At 39.9% G+C, this 24,205-nt stretch overlaps 1 long non-coding RNA gene across 4 annotated transcripts in view; it reads left to right on the top strand.

The window, feature by feature from the left end:
- The window catches only part of LOC145518748 (uncharacterized), a 228,610-nt gene that overhangs the window by 186,474 nt on the left and 17,931 nt on the right, over positions 1-24,205 (top strand). The gene's annotated exons all lie outside the window — the stretch shown is intronic.

Raw genomic sequence — 24,205 nt, 5'->3', positions numbered from 1 at the left:
GTTCTTTCCCAACTCCACCACTTTGTATTTTGTCATGTTTTCCTCAAGTTGTTTTTACATTTTGTTTGTTTACATTAGTTTTTTGGAGTCAAGATGTCTGGCTCTGCCATTTCCGAACATGGAGAACTCAAACAGATAGTTGAATGACTCTCTGTTTTCACCTATAAAAATAAGGAATAATAATGCCTCAAATTCTGGTGATGTGAAATGAGTGAAAACACAGAATACCGTCCGGCTCATTGTTGGGACATAGTATGTCCTCGTTCAATAAAAGCCAGAGACATAGTTAGAATTAGAGACATAGTTATAGAATTAGAGACATAGTTATAGAATTGGAAAGCTAAAGGATAGAGGCATGGCGCAAAAAAATCTCAGCATTAGTCAAAGCCCTTTATTTTAAAAATTAGGAAGCTAGTGACTAGAAGGGAGAAGACGATGGCACCCCACTCCAGTCCTCTTGCCTGGAAAATCCCACGGACGGAGGAGCCTGGTAGGCTGCAGTCCATGGGGTCGCTAAGAGTAGGACACGACTGAGCGACTTCACTTTCACTTTTCCCTTTCATGCATTGGAGAAGGCAATGGCAACCCACTCCAGTGTTCTTGCCTGGAGAATCCCAGGGACGGCGGAGCCTGGTGGGCTGCTGTCTATGAGGCCGCACAGAGTCGGACACGACTGAAGTGGCTTAGCAGCACCAGCACTTATTGTATTAGTATTAGCTAGGGTTCTCCAGACAGGACCATTAGAGGATATGGATGGGTAGACAGAGACTTTCATGTGCTCAGTCTCTCAGTCATGCCTGACTCTTTGTGACCCCATGGACTGTAGTCCACCAGGCTCCTCTGTCCATGGGATTCTCCAGGCAAGAATACTGGAGTGGGTTGCCATGCCCGACTCCAGGAGATCTTCCCAACCCAGGGATCGAAGCCGAGTCTTTTGGGTCTCCTGCATTAGCAAGTGGAATTTTTATCACTAAGGCCATCTGGGAAGTCCATACATACATACATAATTATTGTGAGAAATTGGCTTACATGATTATGAGCTGAGAAGTCCTAAGCTTTACAATTGGCAAGGTCTAGTTACTAGTTTGAAAGCGGGCAGGCGTGAAACTGAGGAAAACCTCATTTTTCTGTTTGGGTCTGAAGGTAGAGAAAAACCAGTGTCCCAACTCAGAAAAGTCTGGAAGTTTCCTATTAGTGGATCGGCTTTTGGTCCAGTTAGTCCTTCAACTGATTGGATGAGGCCCACCCATATCAGAGAGGGCAATCTGCTTTACTCAGTCTACCCAAGTAAATATCAATTTCACCCAGAGACACCCTCGCTGATCCACCAGAATAGCCTTTGACCAAATAACTGGGAACCCCGTGACCCAGTCAGGTTGACCCCAAAGTTAATCAACACCCTGTTGTAAACCTACTTTATTCTGCTATTGATATTTAAGCTTCTAAAGCAGCCTATGTAAGGAAAATTTGAGTCCTAGTTGTCCTGGTTGCCCCAGTATAACATTTCTATTTTATCCTCAATGTGTTTAGGTTCTTCTCTTCCTAAGATAAATCTACCTTCTCTGGCTTTGAAAATGCGACTTTGTTAGTAGCTTCCCAGTGGGGTGGAGGTGGGAGGTTATTTTGTTATAAGGCCTTGAAGCAAAGCAGTTCCACATGTACAGAGCTGGCCGTAAATTTGTGTAGGGGCCTTGTGTCACAGTCCCTGTTTGTACCTTCCTGGTATTGTCTCTGCCTTAAAGCAGCAGAATGAGGCACAGTAAGTTGTGTTTGACCTGCTGAAACTCTGCTTCCCAATTTCAGCATGTGCAGTGGGGGTTTCCCTTAACCAGCCAGCAACTCTGTTCTTTTATTTACTTATTGGGGTATAGTTGCTTTTCAGTGTTAGTCTCTGCTGTATGGTAGAGTGAATCAGCCACATGTATACGTATATCCTCTCTTCCATGGATTTCCTTCCCAGATCACTCAGCCATAAAAAGGAACAAGACTTTGCCATTTTTAGAGATGTAGATGAACCTAGAGGCTGCCATACAGAGTGACATTAGTCAGGAAGAGAAAAACAAATACTGCATATTAATGCATGTATGTACAATCTGGAAAAATGGTGCAGGTGAACTTATATGCAAGCAACTGTGTTCTGACCCTCTCTGCCTGGAGGTGCCATCGAAAGTTCCAGCGTCATCTGTGCCTCTGACCAATGGGCTACAGATGGGACATTGCCACGCCTCTCACCTCCCCCTTTTGAATGCAGACACCGGCTGCAAGTTCCGACGGTCACCTGTGCTTCTTACTGACCAGCCACAAACCAGAGGTTCCTGCAACTGCCTCCTTAGATTAGATTAATTCACTAGAGTGTCTTTCAGAACTCAGGAAACCAGTTTGCTCTCTGGATGACCTGTTTATTACAAAGGATATAAAAGAACAGGACTCAGCATTCTGCCTTTCTCCTTTGGCTTAACCTGACCTCCTGCAAAAACATACCCATAGGTAAGAATTTTTTTGCTCAGAATTTCTGATTTCTTCTAAAAAACAGAATTATTGGACAAAGATCAAATTGGATGAAGACCCAGAGAGCCCGGAGAAACTGTGATCTTACCACCTGGCTTGGAGAGTCCCCTTCATCAGTAGGAAATGAGCAGGAAAGGGTGTGAGCTCGAATCTACCAGAGAAAATAAAACCATACGAATATTTGGCCAAGATGAACCTAAGCTGGAGACAAAAATAAGAGTAGAAATCTCCCCATGTTGTCAAAGGAAAACGGATGATCAACGTGTAATTTAATTATAGGACCAAGATGTGGGTTACTGAAAGGCCTTGCCAGGAGCTCAGGGCATTACTTAGCTCTAGATTCTTTGGGGCAAAGAAATCCAGTGTCACACTGATAATAAATGATGACTTCAGTTGGTAAAAATGGCAGCCAAGATCTACACCAAATTCACCTGAATATTTTCTCCTCTTTTCCTTCTCAACTACAGTCAGTAGGATGTTGTGGTTATTAGGCTGTATTCTTTCAGGGAGTACCTTTATACTTCAAGACTTTGTAATAATTCATGATTTTTCTGTGTTGTCCTTACTATTAATAATAGAAAGAATTGAAAGTCTAAATTGATAAATATCTTGGCATTTTGAAGTTTCTGATCATCTTTCTGCTCAGTTTGAGTATTTATTGCAACAAAAATATGGTAAATAGAGATATATCTGAAAATGTTTCTTAAATGCTTTTATCTGATGAGTGTTTTATTGACTATGCCAAAGCCTTTGACTGTGTGGATCACAATAAACTGTGGAAAATTCTGAAAGAGATGGGAATTCCAGACCACCTGACCTGTCTCTTGAGAAACCTGTATGCAGGTCAGGAAGCAACAGTTAGAACTGGACATGGAACAACAGACTGGCTCCAAATAGGAAAAGGAGTCCGTCAAGGCTGTACATTGTCACCCTGCTTATTTAACTTCTATGCAGAGTACATCATGAGAAACGCTGGGCTGGAAGAAACATAAGCTGGAATCCAGATTGCTGGGAGAAATACCAATAACCTCAGATATGCAGATGACACCACCCTTATGGCAGAAAGTGAAGAAACACTAAAGAGCCTCTTGATGAAAGTGAAAGAGGAGAGTGAAAAAGTTGGCTTAAAACCCAACATTAAGAAAACTAAGATCATGGCATCTGGTCCCATCACTTCATGGGAAATAGATGGGGAAACAGAGGAAAGAGTGGCTGACTTTATTTTTCTGGGCTCCAAAATCACTGCAGATGGTGATTGCAGCCATGAAATTAAAAGACGTTTACTCCTTGGAAGGAAAGTTATGACCAACCTAGACAGAATATTAAAAAGCAGAGGCATTACTTTGTCAACAAAGGTCCGTCTAGTCAAGGCTATGGTTTTTCCAGTAGTCATGTATGGATGTCAGAGTTGGGCTGTGAAGAAAGCCGAGCACCGAAGAATTGATGCTTTTGAACTGTGGTGTTGGAGAAGACTCTTGAGAGTCCCTTGGACCGCAAGGAGATCCGACCAGTCCATCCTAAAGGAGATCAGTCCTGAGTGTTCATTGGAAGGTCTGATGTTGAAGCTGAAACTCCAATACTTTGGCCACCTCATGCGAAGAGTTGACTCATTGGAAAAGACCCTAATGCTGGGAAGGATTAGGGGTGGGAGGAGAAGGGGACGACAGAGGATGAGATGGCTGGATGGCATCACTGACTCAATGGACATGGGTTTGGGTAGACTCTGGGAGTTGGTGATGGACAGGGAGGCCTGGCGTGCTACAGTTCATGGGGTCACAAAGAGTCGGACATGACTGAGTGACTGAACTAAACTGATCTGATGAGTGATATTTAATTTAACCTATTAAAGGAACCTTGTCATCTATATACTATGTTTCCTGCTATTCACTTTAATTCTAATCATTGTTATTTAAAATATTTTTGGTTTTTTTCATATCTCATAAACAGTACATAAGTAATATTTGAATTTATTTTTAAAATTTAAATATATCCTTAGATTTATAGAACACTTTAGAGTCTGCCTTTGAATTGTATTAAATACTTTTTAAAATGGAAACTATTTAAATTAAGATAAGAATAGGAGTAGACTATGGCTGATATACAAATAAAAATTGATCTCATTTTTTTTTACCAGTGCCTATTTTGGTTCCTAAATTAATGCTGTCAATTAAATGTATGCATGCAAAATCAACTTTGTTGGATATGTAGAATCAAATGGTAGACTCAAGAAATAATGTGTTCTTTGCTGCACAGAAGAAAATAACACAACATTGTGAAACAACTATATGCCAATAAATTTTTTTTAAAAGAAGTAGTATTTGTTTAAATAATAATACTTTGTTATATCATAGATAACATCTTATCCCTATATTATTTTTAATTCAAAGTGTTTTCACTATAATTCATGAATATTATTGTGTACTTCCAATGAGTCTTCATTTTCCTAACTCCAGATTTAAAACAATGAATAAGACATCATTTTTGCCTCCAAGAAACTTACAGTCTGCTACTATAGTCAGATAAATGAAGAAATCATTATGATCTGAGAAGAACCAGTATTATCATTTGAAGTATAAGTAAAATATTATAGACACAGAGAAGGGAGCTACAAATTCTTTGTGGAGAAATGCAGATGGTTCAAAGAAGGCTTTGAAGCTAATACCTGTTTTGAGCAGAATTGAAAAAAAATGAAGCTATCCAGGAAGGGAGATTGGGGAGGTGTGTTTCAGGAGAGGGACTGGCAAGGATAAGGAGGTGTGCAAGCACAAGGAATATTGGGGACTTAGGTAGAGATTAGGAAACAAAAAAAATAAAAAGATAAAACTGACGAAAAGTGATTGGAGCCAGATAGTAGAGGACGTTACAAATTATTCTAGATATTTACAAGCAGAAGAGGTTTTACCTTGTTTATCTTTCAGCAACTCTAAGCAGTAGGAAATGAAAGTGATCTCGAGTTGATAAGTGATCACCTGTCTAAAAAAATATCCAACTAGATCCTGGTCTTCTGATTTCTGACCCTGTACATTTAAACTACATCTCAAACAACACTGGGTTTATTTGAACCAGTGTTCCAGTAAGTCAAATAATAAACCAGAATGAGCTGCAGGGGGCAAGGGTTTTATCTATTTTGTTTACTACTCTATTCCCAATTTCTAAAGCAGTGCCTACTTTAAACTGGTGGAACAAATAGAGAGCAAACATTTATTGAGTGCTTATGAAGTATCAGACATTCTTTTAAATGCTTTTATGTGGATTAAAGGATTAAAGCACACACTTTAGAGAATTATGTTACATTTTTGGTGCAATATTTTACAAATTATTGCTGGACAAAAAAAGAGTAATGTGATACTGAGAGTTCTGCATAATATCATCAAATGTGGTCTAAAATGACACATTTTTTGGAGAACAGATTTACTTAGAAAGTGAGGCTTGGCTTCAAATATATGAAAACCTATCATGTGAAAGATGTAGACATGTTTTAGAGAACCATCTTCAGAAAGCTTACCTGGGGTCAAGGTGTGAGTACTAGAAGGAGTTATTTTGACATAATATATGAAGATTTTCTGAACTTTCTGACAATTTGATTTAACCAACAATAGAACAGGTTAATTTGGGATGAAATAAGCTTCTGTTTATTCCTAACAGTCACACAAAAGTTTGAGGGCCACTGATCCTATAGATTTTTTTTTTCTTTAAATGACATTGAGCTATATGATATCTAAGGTTCATGAGTCTATTAGGTTGGTAGACCAGTTGGATTATTTTGATTTGTGAGCATAGAGTGCTAGTTTATTAACATGCATGCATGAAAGCAGTTGGCCTGTTTCAAATCAGCTTGGAACATCAATTAAAGAAAAAAAAAGATCTCTTTGGCCTTTTCTCAATGTCCTTTCCAAGTCTAAGCAAATTATTCATAGTTTCCTTTAAAGTCTGCTATTCTGTTTATGAGGAATGACTCAAGGGAAGTGTTTCTTTAATTCAAAACAAACAGATTGCTTACATGCTGAATGGTTGGCTGGTACTTAGATGTTTCCTGAGAATGTTTACTGCTTGTCAGGTGTTGTGTTACCTGAACTTTTCGTGACTCACAAGGAGGAACAGACATCAGGTCATGAACTCTGGTTGCTGATATTCAGATCACTCTGTGGGCTAATTATGAAATTGCTGGGGAAAAGAATCTTAATAAAGCATCACAGGCAACTGATAGTTTACATGCTAAGTCACTTCAGTCGTGTCTGACTCTTGCAACCCTTTGGACTGTAGTCTGCCAGACTCCTCTGTCCGTGGGATTCTCCAGGCAAGAATTCTGGAGTGGGTTGTCATTTCTTCCTCCAGGGGATCTTCCTGACCCAGGGATTGAACCTACATCTCCTGTGACCCCTGCATTACAGGTGAATTCTTTACTGTTGACCCAATGGGGAAGCCTTGATAGTTCAGCAAACCATTAAACTGCATAGTGGATTCTCCTGGCTTAGGGTATCAGTAAGGAGATGGCTATACATCTGTATCTGGAGCTTCTCCTGCAGGAGGCTGTGAAGAAAAAGGGCCACATTTTTCAGAGGAGATGTATGGACTAGAGGTTATGAAACATCGTTTGCATCAGATCTTTCTTCCTGTTTCTTGTTTTCTCATTTGAGATGTTATTTCCGAGGCCACTGCTAACCTGCTCCTATTCCTGGCTGGAGGAAATGGAAACTAAAAAAAAATGGATGCTAGGGCTTCCCTGGTGACTCAGGGGTAAAGAATCCGCCTGCCGATGTAGGAGTCACAGGTTCAATCCCTGGTCTGGGAAGATCCCAAATGCCTTGGAGCCACTAAGCCTGTGTGTCGCAGCTGCTGAGCCTGTGCTCTAGAGCCCGGGAGCCACGGCTACTGAGCCCACATCCCGCAGCTACCAAAGTCCTCATGCCCTGGGGCCTGTGCTCTGCAACAAGAGAAGACACCGCAATGAGAGGCCCGAGCACCTCAACTAGAGAGTAGCCCCTACTCACCACAACCAGAGAAAAGTCCTTGCAGCAACCAAGACCCAGCACAGCCAAAATAAATAAATAAAATGTTAAAAAAGGATGCTATCAAATCTCTGAGGTGGGTGCCTCAAAGATGGTGACCCTAGCTGGCACTGTTTCTTCTGCTCTTTGTACCCACTATTAAATGTGGATCTTGAGGTTCCCTGTCAGGCTCACCAGAGCTCAAACACTCAGGGTTGTTTTCTCCTGCCAGTGGTGGGGTAGGGGCTCAACAGACAGAGAGCCAGAGAGGTGGACTGGATGCATGGTTTGACCTTGAAGGCTGTCTGACTTAGTAAAGGTTCCCGCTTTCTTCATTACTTTGGGTAAATCTGTTGGAAGATTTTACATACCTTTTCTTTTGACTTGGAAATTCAGCTTTTATGTAAGAACATTTTGAATTCTTAAATTTCTTCCCTTTTGAACTTTACTCAAGATATAGAGAGGAGAAAAAAAAATCAACCTTTGACTTTTTAGTACTAAAAAATTATTGAATGAGACTTCTAATTGAATGCATTTGTTTTATGTTCAAAATCAGAAGCTTTAAACTCTTAGGTCATTGGAGTAGTGGGCTTATGACCATGTGATTGTATTAAAGGGTTACGGGGAGATTCGTGAAAAAAAAAAAAAAAATCCTAGGCAGAAAGATCAGAAAACCGTCAATCTTTTAACATATATATTTCCTAAGTAGTATTTCTGTGGATATAATCTTCACTCATTGGTTTCTACAAATAATCTGCTTTGTTCTATAGATAACACATGAATATTTGGAGGTCAGGCTTTTAGCTTTCTATCCATTTATTTTTGATGTGGACCATTTTTCAAGATCTTTATTGAATTTGATACAATATTGCTTCTGTTTCATGTTTTGTTTGTTTGACTATGAGGCAGGAGCTTAGTTCCCTGACCAGGGATTGAACCTATACCCTCTGCTTTGGAAGACAAAGTCTTAACCACTGGACTGCCAGGGAAGTCCCTAGCTTTCTATTTAAATAGTAGTTGGTAATAGGTGTACTCTCTATCAAGCATTCTTTCATGAGTACAGTTTCTCTGAAGTTCAAAATGGTTAGCAAAGGGCATAATGGGTAAAGCAGTGGGTGTGGATCCAGTTCACATGGGTCTGGACATCCTTCCTGCCCCTAACGGCCAGCACGACAGGATATAAACCGCTATCTCTCTGGGCTAGTTTTTTCATCAGCAAAAATTTAAAACTGGACCTCGATGACTTTTAATCTTCCTGCAAGCTGTAACATATGTTTCTATATTGACAATATTTCTGAAAAGCAGTAAAGCCTCTCTTTAAGAATGGAATATATTGTATGGTTTGTTTTTTTTTTAAGAATGAAATAATGTGCCTCTACCCAAGTAAAATCTCACACAAATAATGTTTTTTCAAGAAGTAACGTGATATCAAAACTTTACATTTCACAAGCTTTGTTTTATGGGGGTTTTCAGGTTTTTTTTTTTTTTTTTTTTTACATTTTTAGTAAAACACATTGTTTAAAAAAATGAAGAAAGGTAATATTCTTTTTTTTAACATTGCAGCTATGATTGAGGCTTGACAATTTCCTAAGGTTTTCTGCTTTCACCACTTTTAGAGAGTCTTGTTTGCTTCTTTATTTCTGGTTTGTTCTCCTGTTCTTCCTGGCTGATTGTCCTGCGGAGGAAAAAATTAAAAGGAACAGATAGTTATCTAGATAAAAAGGCTTCTTCTTGCCTGAACATTTTTATTACTTTCTCATATCCTCTCACTTCCCCAAATATGCCAATGATTTATTCCAAACCTCTTTTTTTGTCCATTGTGAGACTGAAAACACCACTAGATAGTAGCTGAAAGAGTGCCCTTCCTACCTATTCGTGAAGAAGCCACGGTCCGTGGGTTTAAGCAAACACACAGGCTAAGCTGTGCATGGTTTGGAATGAGAAGTAACTTAGGAGCCCAGGGTCTCTCATGGTTTCTCTGGGAAATTTCTGAGCTTCCCACATGTCCTTTTTTCCTTTTACATTTAAGTCAGGTTCTTTCTGTTTCCAAATCCCTAATTCCTCTTTGGTAGTAAATAGTCACTCGGGCACACACTCTTTCACAAAACCAGAGGAGCACTGATATGCTGTTGTGATAGGTTTGAGTTGCCTGGTGCTCGGTCACCGTCATCTCTTGTCGCCAACACCCTTTTTCTCTTCCTTGCTTTCCTCCATTCACTCTGAGTTCATATTCTGTCTCACAATGTCTGTTTTCACTATTTGGAAAACAAGTTTATAGTTCTCATCCCCACAGGGGTCAATTTCCTTCACTGTGTTCTCCATCTCACATTTCATTTCCAACCCAAGCTGCCATTTTGCATTTGCCTTGTTCACACCACAGTTAGGAGAGGAAGTGTGGATTGGAGTCAGAGGGGAGGTGCATATTTGGAATGGGTTTACCCAAATCTGTCAGTGCACCTGGAAAAACCATACAGCGGAGTGGCTAGAGCATAGGTATTAGAATCAGAAACTAGCATTCTAGGCTTTGCTGCTTATGAGCCATTTGCCCTTAGGAGGTCACAAACCACCATAAATTCAGTCTCTTCTTGTGTAAATTATAGACAAAAATAAGTCTTATCAGACTGTTGTATGGAATGGAGATCATAGGCAACGTATTCAAAGTGCCTGGGACTTGAGAGAGAGGTACTAAATAAATAACACTAATTAATTACTTTTAATGCCATGAACATTAACACATCTGTTTCTTGATGAGTCAATAGTACAGTCCTCAAGGCGGTTTGACAATTACTCATTGAGTGCCAAATGCAGACCATAGTCTGTGTTAAGAGTCCATAGAATGTATGAAAGGAGTATGAATTGTCACTTTTATCTTTCTCTCATCTTCAGCTCTCCCTACCACGCAGGGTCCAATCCTTTAGCAAGATATTCAAAGCTCTTCTCAACTTGTCCTCGGACAATCTTTCCAGCCTCCCTTATCCCTGCTTGGCCCCCACGGCCCCCAGTCTTGCCAATCCAGGTTACTCACATCCAGGTTACTCTCCCTTGTGTTCCCTTGGGCTGGAGACAGACCGGAATGAGGCAGATCTTACTCATTTTAAGACTCAACATAAAGGTAACTTTCCCTGTGGAGTCTTTCTTGGCCTTCCCTGGTCCCTAGTACCTAAAATGTTGGGGACTGACATCTTAAGTGGACGAACACAAGAACCGGAGCATTAAAAACCTGGGTAGTTTTCACCTGCATGTTTTTTTTTTTGTCAAAGGACTTGAGTGGATTCAATTAATGATGCCCCCTAACTGAGTTCCGGAGAAGGCAATGGCACCCCACTCCAGTACTCTTGCCTGGAAAATCCCATGGACGGAGGAGCCTGGTAGGCTACAGTCCATGGGGTCGCTTAGAGTCGGACACGACTGAAGCGACTTAACAGCAACTGAGTTCCATTTTCATCTGAAGCCACATGGCAAGGCTGTAAATGATACATACAGATAAGGGTCCACCTCTGGGGAAAGCCTCCTACAAGCATCCTGCTCTTGCTCTGTGAGATGCCAACAGTGTGCTCAGCTAGGCTGCAGGGCTGCGACCCTCGGAAAGTGAGCTTATCTTATCTTTTCCCTTTTTTTCCCAATATTTGTGTCAAAATATTCCATTTTAAATAGGTTTTAAGAACAAGGTAAGATGTGACGAATGCATTTCTACTACGATGAAGATGAGAGATCTCCTATTTCAGGAATTCTGTTGGAAGTCTGCTCTGTAGAATACAGTAGATCAGAATGCCTTTACTCAGGTGCCGTCAAAACTCAAAACAAACATCTTCCACTGAGATCAAATCTTCCTAGCTATTGTTGAATTTTAGTTAGAATTACATGTTATAAAAAAGGGATCAGAGTGTATATAACCTCAAAATGATTCATTATCAACCTTTCTACAGAGAAATATTTTTTAAGCCTCAAATAAGATTTATAGTATGAACAAGCAAAACTGAATGTTAAATGAATACTATATGATATAGTTCATGGGTCTTTAATTTTTGGTTTGAGACAGTACATCTAATTATGACAGAGAGTTTCCTGAGTTTTAGGGGTTTTTGATTTTCAAACACATATAAATGCCACAGGGCTGTAGGAATTTCATGGGGGCTCAACATCACTGAATTTCAGGTTACAATACATTTCAGTACACAGCACCTACCATAACTGGGCTCTGCACAAGTGAAGTGGGTCTCACCCCCAGCTCTGCTGCTGGAGAACTCTGGAAACTTGATCAACACACCCACAATTTATTAGATCAATGTGACATTTCATTCAGCCATTAATCATAGAGACATAAATTTTGAGGTTGAAAAGAACCCTTAGAGAACATCTAATCTTTCCTTTTGCCAATCGGGACTTTGGGCTCCAGAGTTAAGTGACTCGTTCAAGGTTAAATGCTGGTTAAAGTTGAGGCTGGAAGTAGTGCTGACATTAAGGTCAGCTGACTCCTGAATCAGCACTGTTCTCAGTCCAGACTGTCTTAATATATTGATACTTATACTTCATCCTGAGTTTGGGCATGTGGTACTTGAAATGCTGTTAACAGTACCCTCCTTTAACGGTGTATTTACTAGAAGTGAAAAGTACAAATGGAATGTTCTTCTAAATTGGCATTGCCACTACTAAGCTGTGTAATCTTCAACTAGTTGCTTTAACATCATTGTGCCTCTGTTTCCTCATCTCTAAATCTTAAAACAAAATGATCCTTGCTTCCCAAGACTGGGATGAGGATTAAGGGCTATGAAAAGTGTAAAGTGTTTAGAACAGTGCCTGGCATGCAGTAAGCTCTTTGCAGGTGTTAGCAATTCTTGCTCATGTTATTTTGGGGAGTAAAGTTTGTCAGATGGCCATTTTCTTGTGAACTGGAGTGATGAACGGCTAGAGGGAAAGCCCAGGTGAATGGTGCATTTTCAAAGATGGCAGATGAGCAAACTCTTCTTAATTCCTATCCAAGACCAGACAAAGGATGATGCTCCTTCTTACTTATTCCCACCTGACCTTCTGGGCTGGGATACTTCTTCATGTTACTTATTAAAAGTGTCTGATTTGGACACATATTTGAATAAGTACAATTGACAGGCTAGGTGGGATGACCTTAATTCTTACCAAAAGTTTTGGATTATAAACACAAATTACATTTGAAATAATCAACCCACATAAAAAGCAAACAGCATGTCTAACATTACATGCTTGTTGAAACATGTCGTTGAAACATGGAGAAGTTGTAGGTAGGTGTGCAGTTGGTGATGAAGAGAGCGAACAAAGGTGAATTTTGCTTGAGAAAATGGGTATGTTTCTGAAAACTTGTCAATAAATTAAATATTTTTTAAATAATAATTAAACTTCTGTGAAACTCTTTACCAAAAAGAATCATAGTGGAAATGCATTCTATAGTCTTACCTCTATTCTAAAGGCACATCTAATTTAATTTGGAAAGATTATTAAAGTACTTATATATAGCATCACATATAATATGTGGTATATATATTATTCATGAAGTGTATATAAATGTTTGTCTGTATATATTGGGTTGGCCAGAACAGTCATTTGGGTGGCCAACCTAATATATACACACATAGCTTTGGGTCTGTGTCAAGTTTAAAACATGCATCTATGCCCATTGCAAAATAAATTCCTAAAATGAGCTGAGGCAATGAGTTCGTGTTCCTCACTGATCACTAAGCAGTTAGATTTACAGCAAACATAACAGATTGATCAGAATTGACAGGAAACATAGTAAAGGGCTCTGGTGGCATGTGTCACTGTCATTAAATTCTTCTAATTAGGAGATTGTAACTATTTAAGCCATTTACAGGATGGTCAATAAAAGGCATTCATATCAGAGGAACTTGTAAAATGGAAAGTATATTTGGAACATAAAATGGTTGGTCGGAATCAGGCTTAATTCTTTTTCTTTAAAAAATAGAAAGACAAAAGATGAGGTTGACTTGTTTGTTTGCTTTAGGTTAGGATTCTCTGTAGAAACTTGATTTCTGAGGATCCAGAAAGACGCACACTCATCTCTCATAGGACGATCATGTTTACATTCCAAGGCACAGAGAACAGACCTTTGTTGAAGGCTGCACTTTGCTGCACCAGCATGAAGTGAAAACTTGAGAATCGGTTCTGCAGCTTCCATTCGAAGAAAAGAATTGTCAATTATCCATAATTAATATTTACTGAGGACTCACAGGGGTTGTAGCAGGTATGAGAGAATGTCAAACACACCCACAAAAGTTATGTTATTTCAAGTTAAATATAGATTTGACTGCAGTGTTTTCCCACTAGTACTGTATTTTTTCATTCTTTTAGAAATCTAGTTATATATTTTTAAAGAAGGGTTGACTGTATATTCTTTAACTTGTTTCTCTTTTACGTTTCCCTGGAGCAAAAAGAAGCAGCGGCAACAAAAATAAAAGATTTTATGATCCTGTTGAATCAAGATACTAAAATATGAGTTAAATGAAGAGGCGTGGTGGTTTTAATGAAGAAAAATAAAACGATTTAAGTGTTGCCAGGTGGAAAATGAAACAGTCTCTTTATATGGAATGTGTAGAAGGGGATGAGGCACATGGATGCCCGGGAAGACAGTTTCCAATGTCAGGAATTTTTTGCCATGGTCTTTGATCTGCAATCCAATTTCAGTCTTGGTCTAAGAGAAAAAAACAAAGAGGAAAACTATTACTTGTTTTAATGAAAAAAGTCTCAGTGAACCAAGGCTGACTATGGAAAAATCATCCAGGAAAAAGGGTATTGCTTCAAAAAATAAACCTTAAAAACAAAAGTCAAAACAAAGCAAAAGAAAAATTGCCCTCTTTCTCACATACACAGAAACCAACTCCGTAGGTCATCAAACACTTAATGTGCTGTTAAAGTTATAGTATTATTTGATAGACTCTGAGTATCTTTTTTTAATAAGTAGGACTTTTATATCTTTTGAGGAGTAGCCATTGGTTCTAGCTGATAACTTGATTATTAACATAGTACAATTTGTAAAATTCTGTTAGCAGTCATCTGCTTATTGAGTAGAGCCAATGGAATGTTTTCCACTGCCATTTTGCTGTTACAATATATTCAGACTTTGTTGCAAGGACTAAGGTTTACAAGTGATATTCACATCGTTAAAGAAAAAGACCACTCTCTTGGTGCCTTGTGGAAGACAAAGCTGACTTGTGAGAGTACCCCTTTACCCTTTGATATTCAGGGATTCTTGTAAAATGGGGCTTGGCTAAAAAAAAAAAAGGTTGCCTGACTTAAAAATATGAAAGGGAAATCTTGAGTTGTTAGAAGTGAAGAGGAAATTCAGAGTCAGAAAAATAGGTCATAGTTTGGGGAGGGTGTTTCAGGAGTATCAAGCTGGATGTTTCTCTTAGGTGTTTGGATTTCAATACCAAGGTCAGGATCTAAGCCACACTATGGAACTATAAAGGGCTGTTTTAACTGGGATCAAACATCCAATATCATGTCCAAGGAAGTCTCTAGGAAGCCATATACCCACATTTCGACACTGATGGAAACAGAGTCCCCTGGAAGAAACGGGAGCTTCAAATCCACCATGAGTACAGGTGAGGGGCTTCCGCAATGTGCTCAAGCAACTAAGACTCTAAAACCAAAACCCCAAAGTAAAAAACAAATGCAACCATCAGGAAAATCCATACTCTTGGGACCACAGGTAATGGACAAATCTACAAGGAAACAATAACATAAAAAATGTTCTTGTATGAAAGGACAGACATTATAAATGTTACAGAAACAGAGAAAGCAGGTTGGAAAGTGAACATTCTAGAACTTTTAAGAGTAAATTTAAATTAAAAAACGAGAGTGAAAAATATATTAAATATATTTCTCTGTGTGTGAGATGGACCAGACTGGGCAGAGGAGACCAAGCTACTGTTTAGTGAACAGTGGAACCTTCCCAATAGAACGACATTTTCCCAATTGAGGTGTTCCCCTTAATTCTTTATAGAACTGTCTAGGCAACAACTGTGTTTAATTATGTATTTCATCACCCTCAAATACTAAAAACGCTGCTTTCTCATGATTTCAACATTGAGCATTATCTTGAAGGGTAAAAAAGAAAGAAACAGAAGTCAGAAGATGATGGTTCTATTCTTTCTCCTCTCTTTTGCTGCCAGGTGTTAGTTCTGGGATTTGGCTTTGTCCTACTTAGAAGCTGTCTTTTCATGGATGCTCATGGAAGACGTGAGACTCGTGGGTCAGAGACAAAGGACTCTTGCAACACAGCAGACAGCGTGAACATCAGTATATTCTCACCAGCTCTCGCTAACCCCCAAATTTCACGAGGTGATGCAGGAAGCCTATATGTATGCCAGCCATGTGGTGGGTCGCATCACAGGAAAGGGACTCTGAGCTCGGGGAACCCACAGTTTTGCAGCAAAGAGAAAGCAATCGTGCTCTTTGTCCTAAAGCAGGCTGCTCCCTCATCTTTCAAGGCTTCTCACAGCAACCACAGGTCTGTGACATAGCCCCAGGAGAGTGGGCAGAGTTTTGCATTCTTGGCAGACCCAGGACGTGTAGGATCTCAAGAAACCCATGGTGAAGAGTCTCCCACAGCAGGAATGTCACTTAACCTCTTTAATTCTCACTGCCTCAGCCCCCCACACTGGTTAGATGAAGCAGTGGGTATCAGATACCTCCAAGATTGGATCAGCCCTGACATTCTGTGAATCTCTATTGACAAAAAGTTTGGTTCTGACATAAAATATATGTGTTCAACCTGGGAATAAAGTTTTTAAGGTTTCTGCTTCCAGTGCAGAAAGTAGATCAGTTCAGTTCAGTTCAGTTGCTCAGTCGTGTCCAACTCTTTGCGACCCAAGGGACTGCAGCACACCAGGTTTCCTTGTCCATCACCAACTCCCAGAGCTTACTAAAACTCATGTCCATTGAGTCAATGATGCCATCCAACTATCTTATCCTCTGTCGTCCCCTTCTCCTCCCACCTTCAATCTTTCCCAGCATCAGAGTCTTTTCCAATGAGTCAGTTCTTCATATCAGGTGGCCAAAGTATTGGAGTTTCAGCTTCAACATCAGTCCTTCCAATGAATATTCAGGACTGTTTTCCTTTAGGATTGACTGGTGAAAAGTAGATAAGCATTTATAAAATGGCAGATCCAGTAAGAGGAAGGGATCAGATATTTTTAAAAACATGTTAGTGCAGCTAATGAAACCAAAGTCATGAAGAATTGAATCAACAGTTAAGAACAGGAAGTGATACATTTACTTTAATATCATTTGTGGTTTAGATGTATGTACTCTGATAAAATATTGAATATTATTTCCTTTGAGACCTAAACATTCACCTAGTAATTATTTGGGGCTTCCCTGGTGGCTTAGTCGGTAAAGAATCTGCCTGCAATGCAGGAGCCAAGGGTTCAGTTCCTGGGTTAGGAAGATCCCCTGGAGAAGAGAATGCCTCCCCGCTCCAGTATTCTTGCCTGAAGAATTCCATGGACAGAGGAGTCTGGTGGGCTACAGTCCATGGGGTCGCAAAGAGTCGGACACGACTGAGCATTAATTACTTTGATTGATCTTTTTGCTTAATGTGGAGGGAAAGAAGAACTATTTCACTTTGTGATGCTAGGCTTATCCAGTGATTTTTAAAAGTTCTTTTGTATGAATATGTACAATTTATTTCTTTATAATTTTTGAAGTTACAGATTTACACCATCACCTTTTGCTATCTTGATATCCTTTCTGATGACCTACTTTAACTGCCATGATCTAGAAAGGCCTCATAGTCTTGAGAAGAAACCTTTGGTTGTCCCGTGCCACATACACATACCCATGTTTCACACCAAAATCATCATCCTTTCCTTCAGATTGATGATTCAGTAGGACCTGTGTTATGATGAGTTTCCTTTTGGTCCAAGATGGTCCCTTTGTCCTCTTCTATGAGAACTGAGTAGGATTTCTTCCTGTCTCCTACAAGGCTAGGAAAACAAGTTCAAGAGCTTATTACTCATAAATCCTTCAGACATTATTTTTCTGCCTCTTTCTAATAAACAAGGGAACTGAATTAAAGCAAATCTCCTGATACTACATGTCCTTGTTCTTTTATGCCCAGTTTTATCAAAAAGGCTTCTGCACCACTCGTGTTCAGATCTGTATTGCCATCAACGCTGAACACCTCTCCCTAAAATGACTGTACTGGATGCAGCTTCCTGCTTCCTGCTTTTTCTCTTTGCTGTTGTTTTTCTTAAGGCACATACCAGCAGTCTGCTCCCACTTCCCCGAACAGTCATTTTGTTCATAGGTTCACTCTAAACAACCATAATGTGGTTTTCCCTGAATATCAATAAATCTGATATATTTTGACTATTTATCTCGCAGGCAATAAATATCTTTTTACAAAGTGCATTTCATGAATTAGCTCAAATTACATTTGGGCTGCTTTGGAACCACAGAGAAAGGTGCCAAACATTGGCTGCAACACAAGACTGTATTTAACTTCAGGGTAGAACAAAACTTCCCATTCTCTCATTAGAAGTAAAGGTGAAAAGCCTCATTTTCCTTTTACAAACTTGAAGCCATTTATTTTCATTTATCTGTCACTTTTATTAAAGGATTTCACGGTGATGTATGTTTCTTGAAGTTTAAGTATGAATCAGAATGAGCCTTTGTGTTTATTTGCAGGGTGGGAATAGAGATGCAGACATAGAGAAGAAATTTTGGACGCAGGGAGGGGGAAGGAGAAGGTGGGCCCAATTGAGAGAGCAGCATTGAAACATACATTATGTAAAATAGATCGCTAATGGGGAGTTGGTGTATAGCACAGGGAGCTCAACCCGGCACCTTGTGATAACCTAGAGAGGTGAGATGGGATGAGAGTTGGGAAGGTTCAAGAGTGGGGAGACATATGTGTACTTACGGCTGATTCACGTTGTTGTACAGGTGAAGCCAACATAATATTATAAAGCAATTATACTCCAATTAAAAATAAATTTTGTAAAAGTGTATACACCTTTAGCTGGTTTATTGTCCACCACTGATTAAGAACTATTGCAATGAAAATGAAAAATTGGGCAACACTGGTGCAAGCTGTAGCTTTAGCATGCCTTGAAAGTGAAAGTGAAAGTCGCTCAGTCGTGTCTGACTCTTTGCGACCCCATCGACTGTCCATGGACTTCTCCAGGCCAGAATACTGGAGTGGGTAGCCTTTCCCTTCTCCAGGGGATCTTCCCAACCCAGGGATAGAACCCAGGTCTCCTGCACTGCAAGCGGATTCTTTACCAACTGAGCTAGCAAGGAAGCCCCCTAGCATGCCTTACCTTGCTTCTTTTTGTCCCTATCTTCTCTTCATTTATTAGATGTTTTCTGCTTCCCCACAACAATTTTAGTTGGTGATCCTGTGATGGTGAAGTTCTTTGCCAGTTGTAAACACAAACCTTGCTCCCATGAGGATTTGTTTCACTACAGGAGGGCTTAATAATTTTTCCCTCCAACTTTTTCTGTTGGTGACAACCACAATAGTGTAATGAGAAATTCTCTAATGAATAAAGCTTAGCTTCTGAATCTGTTCTGTCTCTGAATTCTCTGCTTTATCTTTTTTGATAACTGGAACCCTAAGAACGGGCTTCCCAGGTGGTGCTAGGGGTGAAGAACCCACCTGCCAATGCAGGAGACGTGAGATGTGGGTTCGATTCCTGGGTGGAGATGATCCCCTGGAGGAGGGCATGACAGCCCATTCCAGTATTCTTGCCTGGAGAACCCCGTGGACAGAGAAGCCTGCCGGGCTATGGTCCATAGGGTCACAGAACGTCAGACACAACTGGAGTGACAAAGCATGCACACACGCTCTCAGAACACAATGGTAGCCAGCAGGTATTTCCCAGAGAAGAGGAATTCAAAAAGGACTTCATGATGTAGGATGATGTAGAATTCTTATAGGATTTCATGGGACTTTTATAATCTGTCTTTTCTCTCCTCTCTCACCATGAGCCTTGTATATAAGGACAGTACAGGACCATCACACTAGGGTGAGGCTACTAGACATGGTAAAAATAAAGCAGAAACACTTTGATCGATTTTGTTACATTTCAGTCAAAAAGAGCATCTCCATGTGGGTTTTTTTTTTTCCCAATGAATTAATGAAAATTTGTTGAGAAACCACCATATGAAAAACACTGTACTTCTGATCTAAGTGCATGAAATGCATGGTCTCACCTACCATCAACTTTGCCAGGCATGGGGTTGGGTCTATAACTATAACTATATATATACATATACACTTAAGAATAGTCATTCTATTCTGAGAAGGATAAACCAGTTATTTGGGTATGTTCAGTTCAATTCAGTTCAGTTCAGTCGCTCAGTCGTGTCCGACTCTTTGCGACCCCATGAATCGCAGCACGCCAGGCCTCCCTGTCCATCACCAACTTCTGGAGTTTACCCAAACTCATGTCCATTGAGTCGGTGATGCCATCCAACTACCTCATCCTCTGTCATCCCCTTCTCCTCCTGCCCCCAACCCTTCCCAGCATCAGGGTCTTTTCCAATGAGTCAACTCTTCGCATGAGGTGGCCAAAGTATTGGAGTTTCAGCTTCAACATCAGTCCTTCCAATGAACACCCAGGACTGATCTCCTTTAGGATGGACTGGTTGGATCTCCTTGCAGTCCAAGGGACTCTCAAGAGTCTTCTCCAACACCACAGTTCAAAAGCATCAATTCTTCGGTGCTCAGTTTTCTTCACAGTCCAACTCTCACATCCATACATGACTACTGGAAAAACCTTAGGCTTGACTAGATGGACCTTTGTTGGCAAAGTAATGTCTCTGCTTTTTAATATGCTGTCTAGGTTGGTCATAACTTTCCTTCCAAGGAGTAAGCGTCTTTTAATTTCATGGCTGCAGTCACCATCAGCACTGATTTTGGAGCCCCCCAAAATGAGATTTGATCTATTGATGATCTTTAAGAAAGCAATATTTACGGTAGAAATAGCCATGTGTTCTGATCTTCTTTAGCATCTCTTGTGTGTCATTTTAAAAAACAGTGAGGAGCAAAGCTTGAAGTCAAGGGATTTTGCATTTGGTCCCTGATAAGATTGAATGTTCTTATGAGGATGTCATTGGGGACCTTTGGCAAAATTCATGACAAATTTTTTCTGGTATTGAACAAATTGGATAATGCCTAGTCTTTTTCTATTATCTGGGAGAATCTATGTAAGAATAAGCTTATTTCTTTCTTACAGTTTGAAAGAACCTTTTGAGAAAGACGTCTCAGCCTGGGTATTTCCATTTAGAAAGTATTTAATCGCAGACTCAATTTATTTGTAGATACAGGACTATTCAGATTAGCTATTACATCTTGTGTTAATTTAAAAGATTTTTTTTAAACTCTTTATCTTCTAGTGGGGTATAGCTGATTAACAATGCTGTGATAGCTTCAGGTGAACAGCAGAGGGACTCAACCGTACATATACATGTATCCATTCTCCCCCAAACTCCCCTCCACCCAGGTACCACATAACATTAAACAGAGTTCCATGTGCTATATGTCCTTGTTGGTTTAAAATGTGTTTTTCCAGGATTCTGTTTCATCAAAATTTTCAGATTTATTGGCACAAAGGTGTTCACAGCATCCTAACTTTTAAAATATTTTTAAATGTCTATAGAATTGTTGCAATGTCCTCTTTTTCATTTTTGAGATTTGTAATATATGTCTATCTCTTTATAAATCTTGTCATGGAATTTTCTCCTTTTTATTTCTTTTATTTTCTTTTGATTTAGTTTTGTGTACTCTTTGCTGCTTTTCAGTATGAATACTCAGATCATTGATTTCAGCCTTTTTTTTTTGGCTCCCCAGGTGGCGCTAGTGGTAAAGAATCCACCTGCCAGTGCAGGAAACCCAAGAGATGTGGGTTCGATCCCTGAGTTGGGAAGATCCCCTGGAGGAGGGCATGGCAACCCACTCCAATATTCTTGCCTGGAGAACCCCATGGACAGAGGTCCATGGGGTTGCAAAGAATCAGACTGAAGCAAATTAGCACACACACAGACACACACACTGAATATAATATTTATATCCAATATTTATTATGTCGTTGGATACTAAAATACACTGAAATACATATTTAATTACATATTTATATATTATATCTGTTTATATATTCTATGTACTTATATTTTATACAAATACATATCTTACCAAAGAAAAAGTTGAAGTCAATTATATATATATAATATATACATATGAATATCCATATTAAAAAGTATTAAAAGATATAAAAACTTTAAATATATAATATATCAAAACTGTGTTATGCAAGGAGCCCTCTTCTCTTCCTCTGTCAAGGACTGTGTTGCCTTGAGCCAAGTGGAGATTTTGGTGCAGCTCCTTCTATTTCCAGTCTACCTGGTCTCCAAGGGTTGGTCTTCCAGAGACTGGGGTGTTTACTAGGGTCCCCAATTCCTTGGTGGCTTCAGGACTACAATATTTATTTCATAAATATTAAAAACTGCTGAAAACTTTACCCAATTTTCAGAGTGCTGACTTTAAATATATTAATGCATTAAATCTACTTTACCTATGCAAATGAAGTATTTTCAAAGCCTCATTGACAAAATTTGGGAGCCCCAGAGAAATGATAATAAAATCAGTCAGATTTTTCAAACCTTAACTTTCAAAGTTAGTCACTAGCAGAAAAAGATTAAACAGTTCTATGTTGATTCAGCCAGTAGTAAAGTCCTACTGCCTTTGTTTGAAGACTATTGATTGAAATTGATTGATGGACTTCATGGGTGGAAGGAGAAACAGATTATGGAAACTTGATAGATGGACTCATGAAGCTAGGCTCATTCATTAGGAAGATGTAAATAAAGTTGCACTGTTTATATATGCTGCTTAGTTTGATTCAAATATATTCCTAATGTTTTTTTTCTGAGTCTTTCCGTTTATACTACACTGAAAAAACTTACGCTGACGTATTGCCTGTATGTATAGAAATCAAGGAGGGAGTTAAGTGTGCGTTCAGTTGTCCCTTTAAGCCAGTTAAATACTATCCCAGGGAGGTGTTCATTCATCAACAAAACCTCATTTGCCATTTCATTTGACATCATTGAGGAAAAGGTAAGCAATTTAACTTATTAATATAGCTGCCATGGCATTTGGAGTAAAGACGACATATCATTATTGCTTTTATACACCAAATCAACCAATATCCATGTATTGTGGAGCATCTACTATGTACAGAACACTGTGCAGACGCTGGGGACAATAAAAAGTGGCATTTAAAGCGGGCTGTGTTTACTAGGGACTCATGCATGACTAGCCCTCACATCAAAACCCCAGCTCGGCTCTTAAGGAAACGAGAACCTAAGATCCAGATCGGAGTCTTGAGTTTTATGTATCCTCTCTCCCCAACATATGGTGTCACTCTCCATTGCCAAGGAGAAGCCGGGATAGAGGCCATTAACTTCCATTTCATCTAAACCACAGTGTCCGACTCTTTTGCCTCATTTGTGCCTTGAAAGCCCGACCACAAGGGAGTGTTTAGAGAAGTGGCAAGACTGATCTTCTCATCCTAAGTGGTAAAAGGGGTTTTATAAGATGCTTTCACTTTGTAAACAGGTGTGTATATGAGGGAGCTTACAGAGCATCCCTGAGTTAAGTCCACCCCGTGACTGGTGCTTTTGTTTAAGCTTCCACTCCACCGTGTGGGGGAAAATGGCTGCCTGTTTACAAAAGCAACTTTAGCTTTTGTAAAACTGTGGTCTGACTGAGCGATTTGGCAAAAAATGAGAAACAACAGAAGAGGGGTTTCCTTGGTAGTTAGACGGGGAGTCTTTTCCCTTCTCACGCTTGTAGCATCTCTAACTTCAGAGCACCCCAGGCAAAAGCATGGGACAGGTGGGGGAGGCGAGTCTGGTAACCAGCTTAACCCCTGCCCAAGCCCTAATGGCGCCCCAGACCATCCTCTACCTTTTTTGTTCCCTCAATCCATGCGCCCTGCTAAGTCGCTTCAGTCATGTTGGACTCTTTGTGACCCCATGGACTATAGCCTGCCAGGCTCCTCTGTCCACAGGATTTCTCAGGCAACAATGCTGGAGTGGGTTGCCATTTCCTTCTTCAGGAGATTTTCTCAACCCAGGGATCGAACTTTCATCTCTCGCATCTCCTGCGTTGGCAGGTGGATTCTTTACCACTTGTGCCACCTGAGAAGCCCTCAATACTCATCTCTAAACTACGCCCCATCTCTGGGCACACCTGGGAGAGGGTTCTGGCTCTGTAGACTAGAGCTGGAAGGATTGAACTCATAGAGATGCTCTTGACTGTGTGGACGTCTGGGAAGAGACAAAGGCCTGGGAAGGGGGCCAGGTGAATGTCAAGGGTTTGCAGACGTCAGAGGGGGTCGAGAGGCTCAGACGACACACTTGGCAAGTGAAGTTTGTGGGTGAGTTTAGATTTCTTCTTTATTCATTGGGGTTTTTGATGGATGACGAGCAAAGAATAAGAGTGCAAGGTGCACAGACAGAGGACAAGCTAGTTGGTGAAGTTTCTGTGGCATGAGTGATTCAACGTAGTTTATGTTCAAATATTTACCAATCATTTAATTTAATAGACACATGAATAAAGCTTAACTGAGGCCATGCTCCCTTCTAAGCACGTCCCAAATATTGACTAACAGCAACCCTAAGGGATCAGTTGAGTATGAGTTCTAGTTACA

The sequence above is a fragment of the Giraffa tippelskirchi genome, chromosome 8, assembly GCF_054371585.1.
Source record: "Giraffa tippelskirchi isolate mGirTip1 chromosome 8, T2T-mGirTip1v1.2.pri, whole genome shotgun sequence".
Lineage (NCBI taxonomy): Eukaryota > Metazoa > Chordata > Mammalia > Artiodactyla > Giraffidae > Giraffa > Giraffa tippelskirchi.
This window is presented reverse-complemented; position numbering and strand designations above follow the sequence as displayed.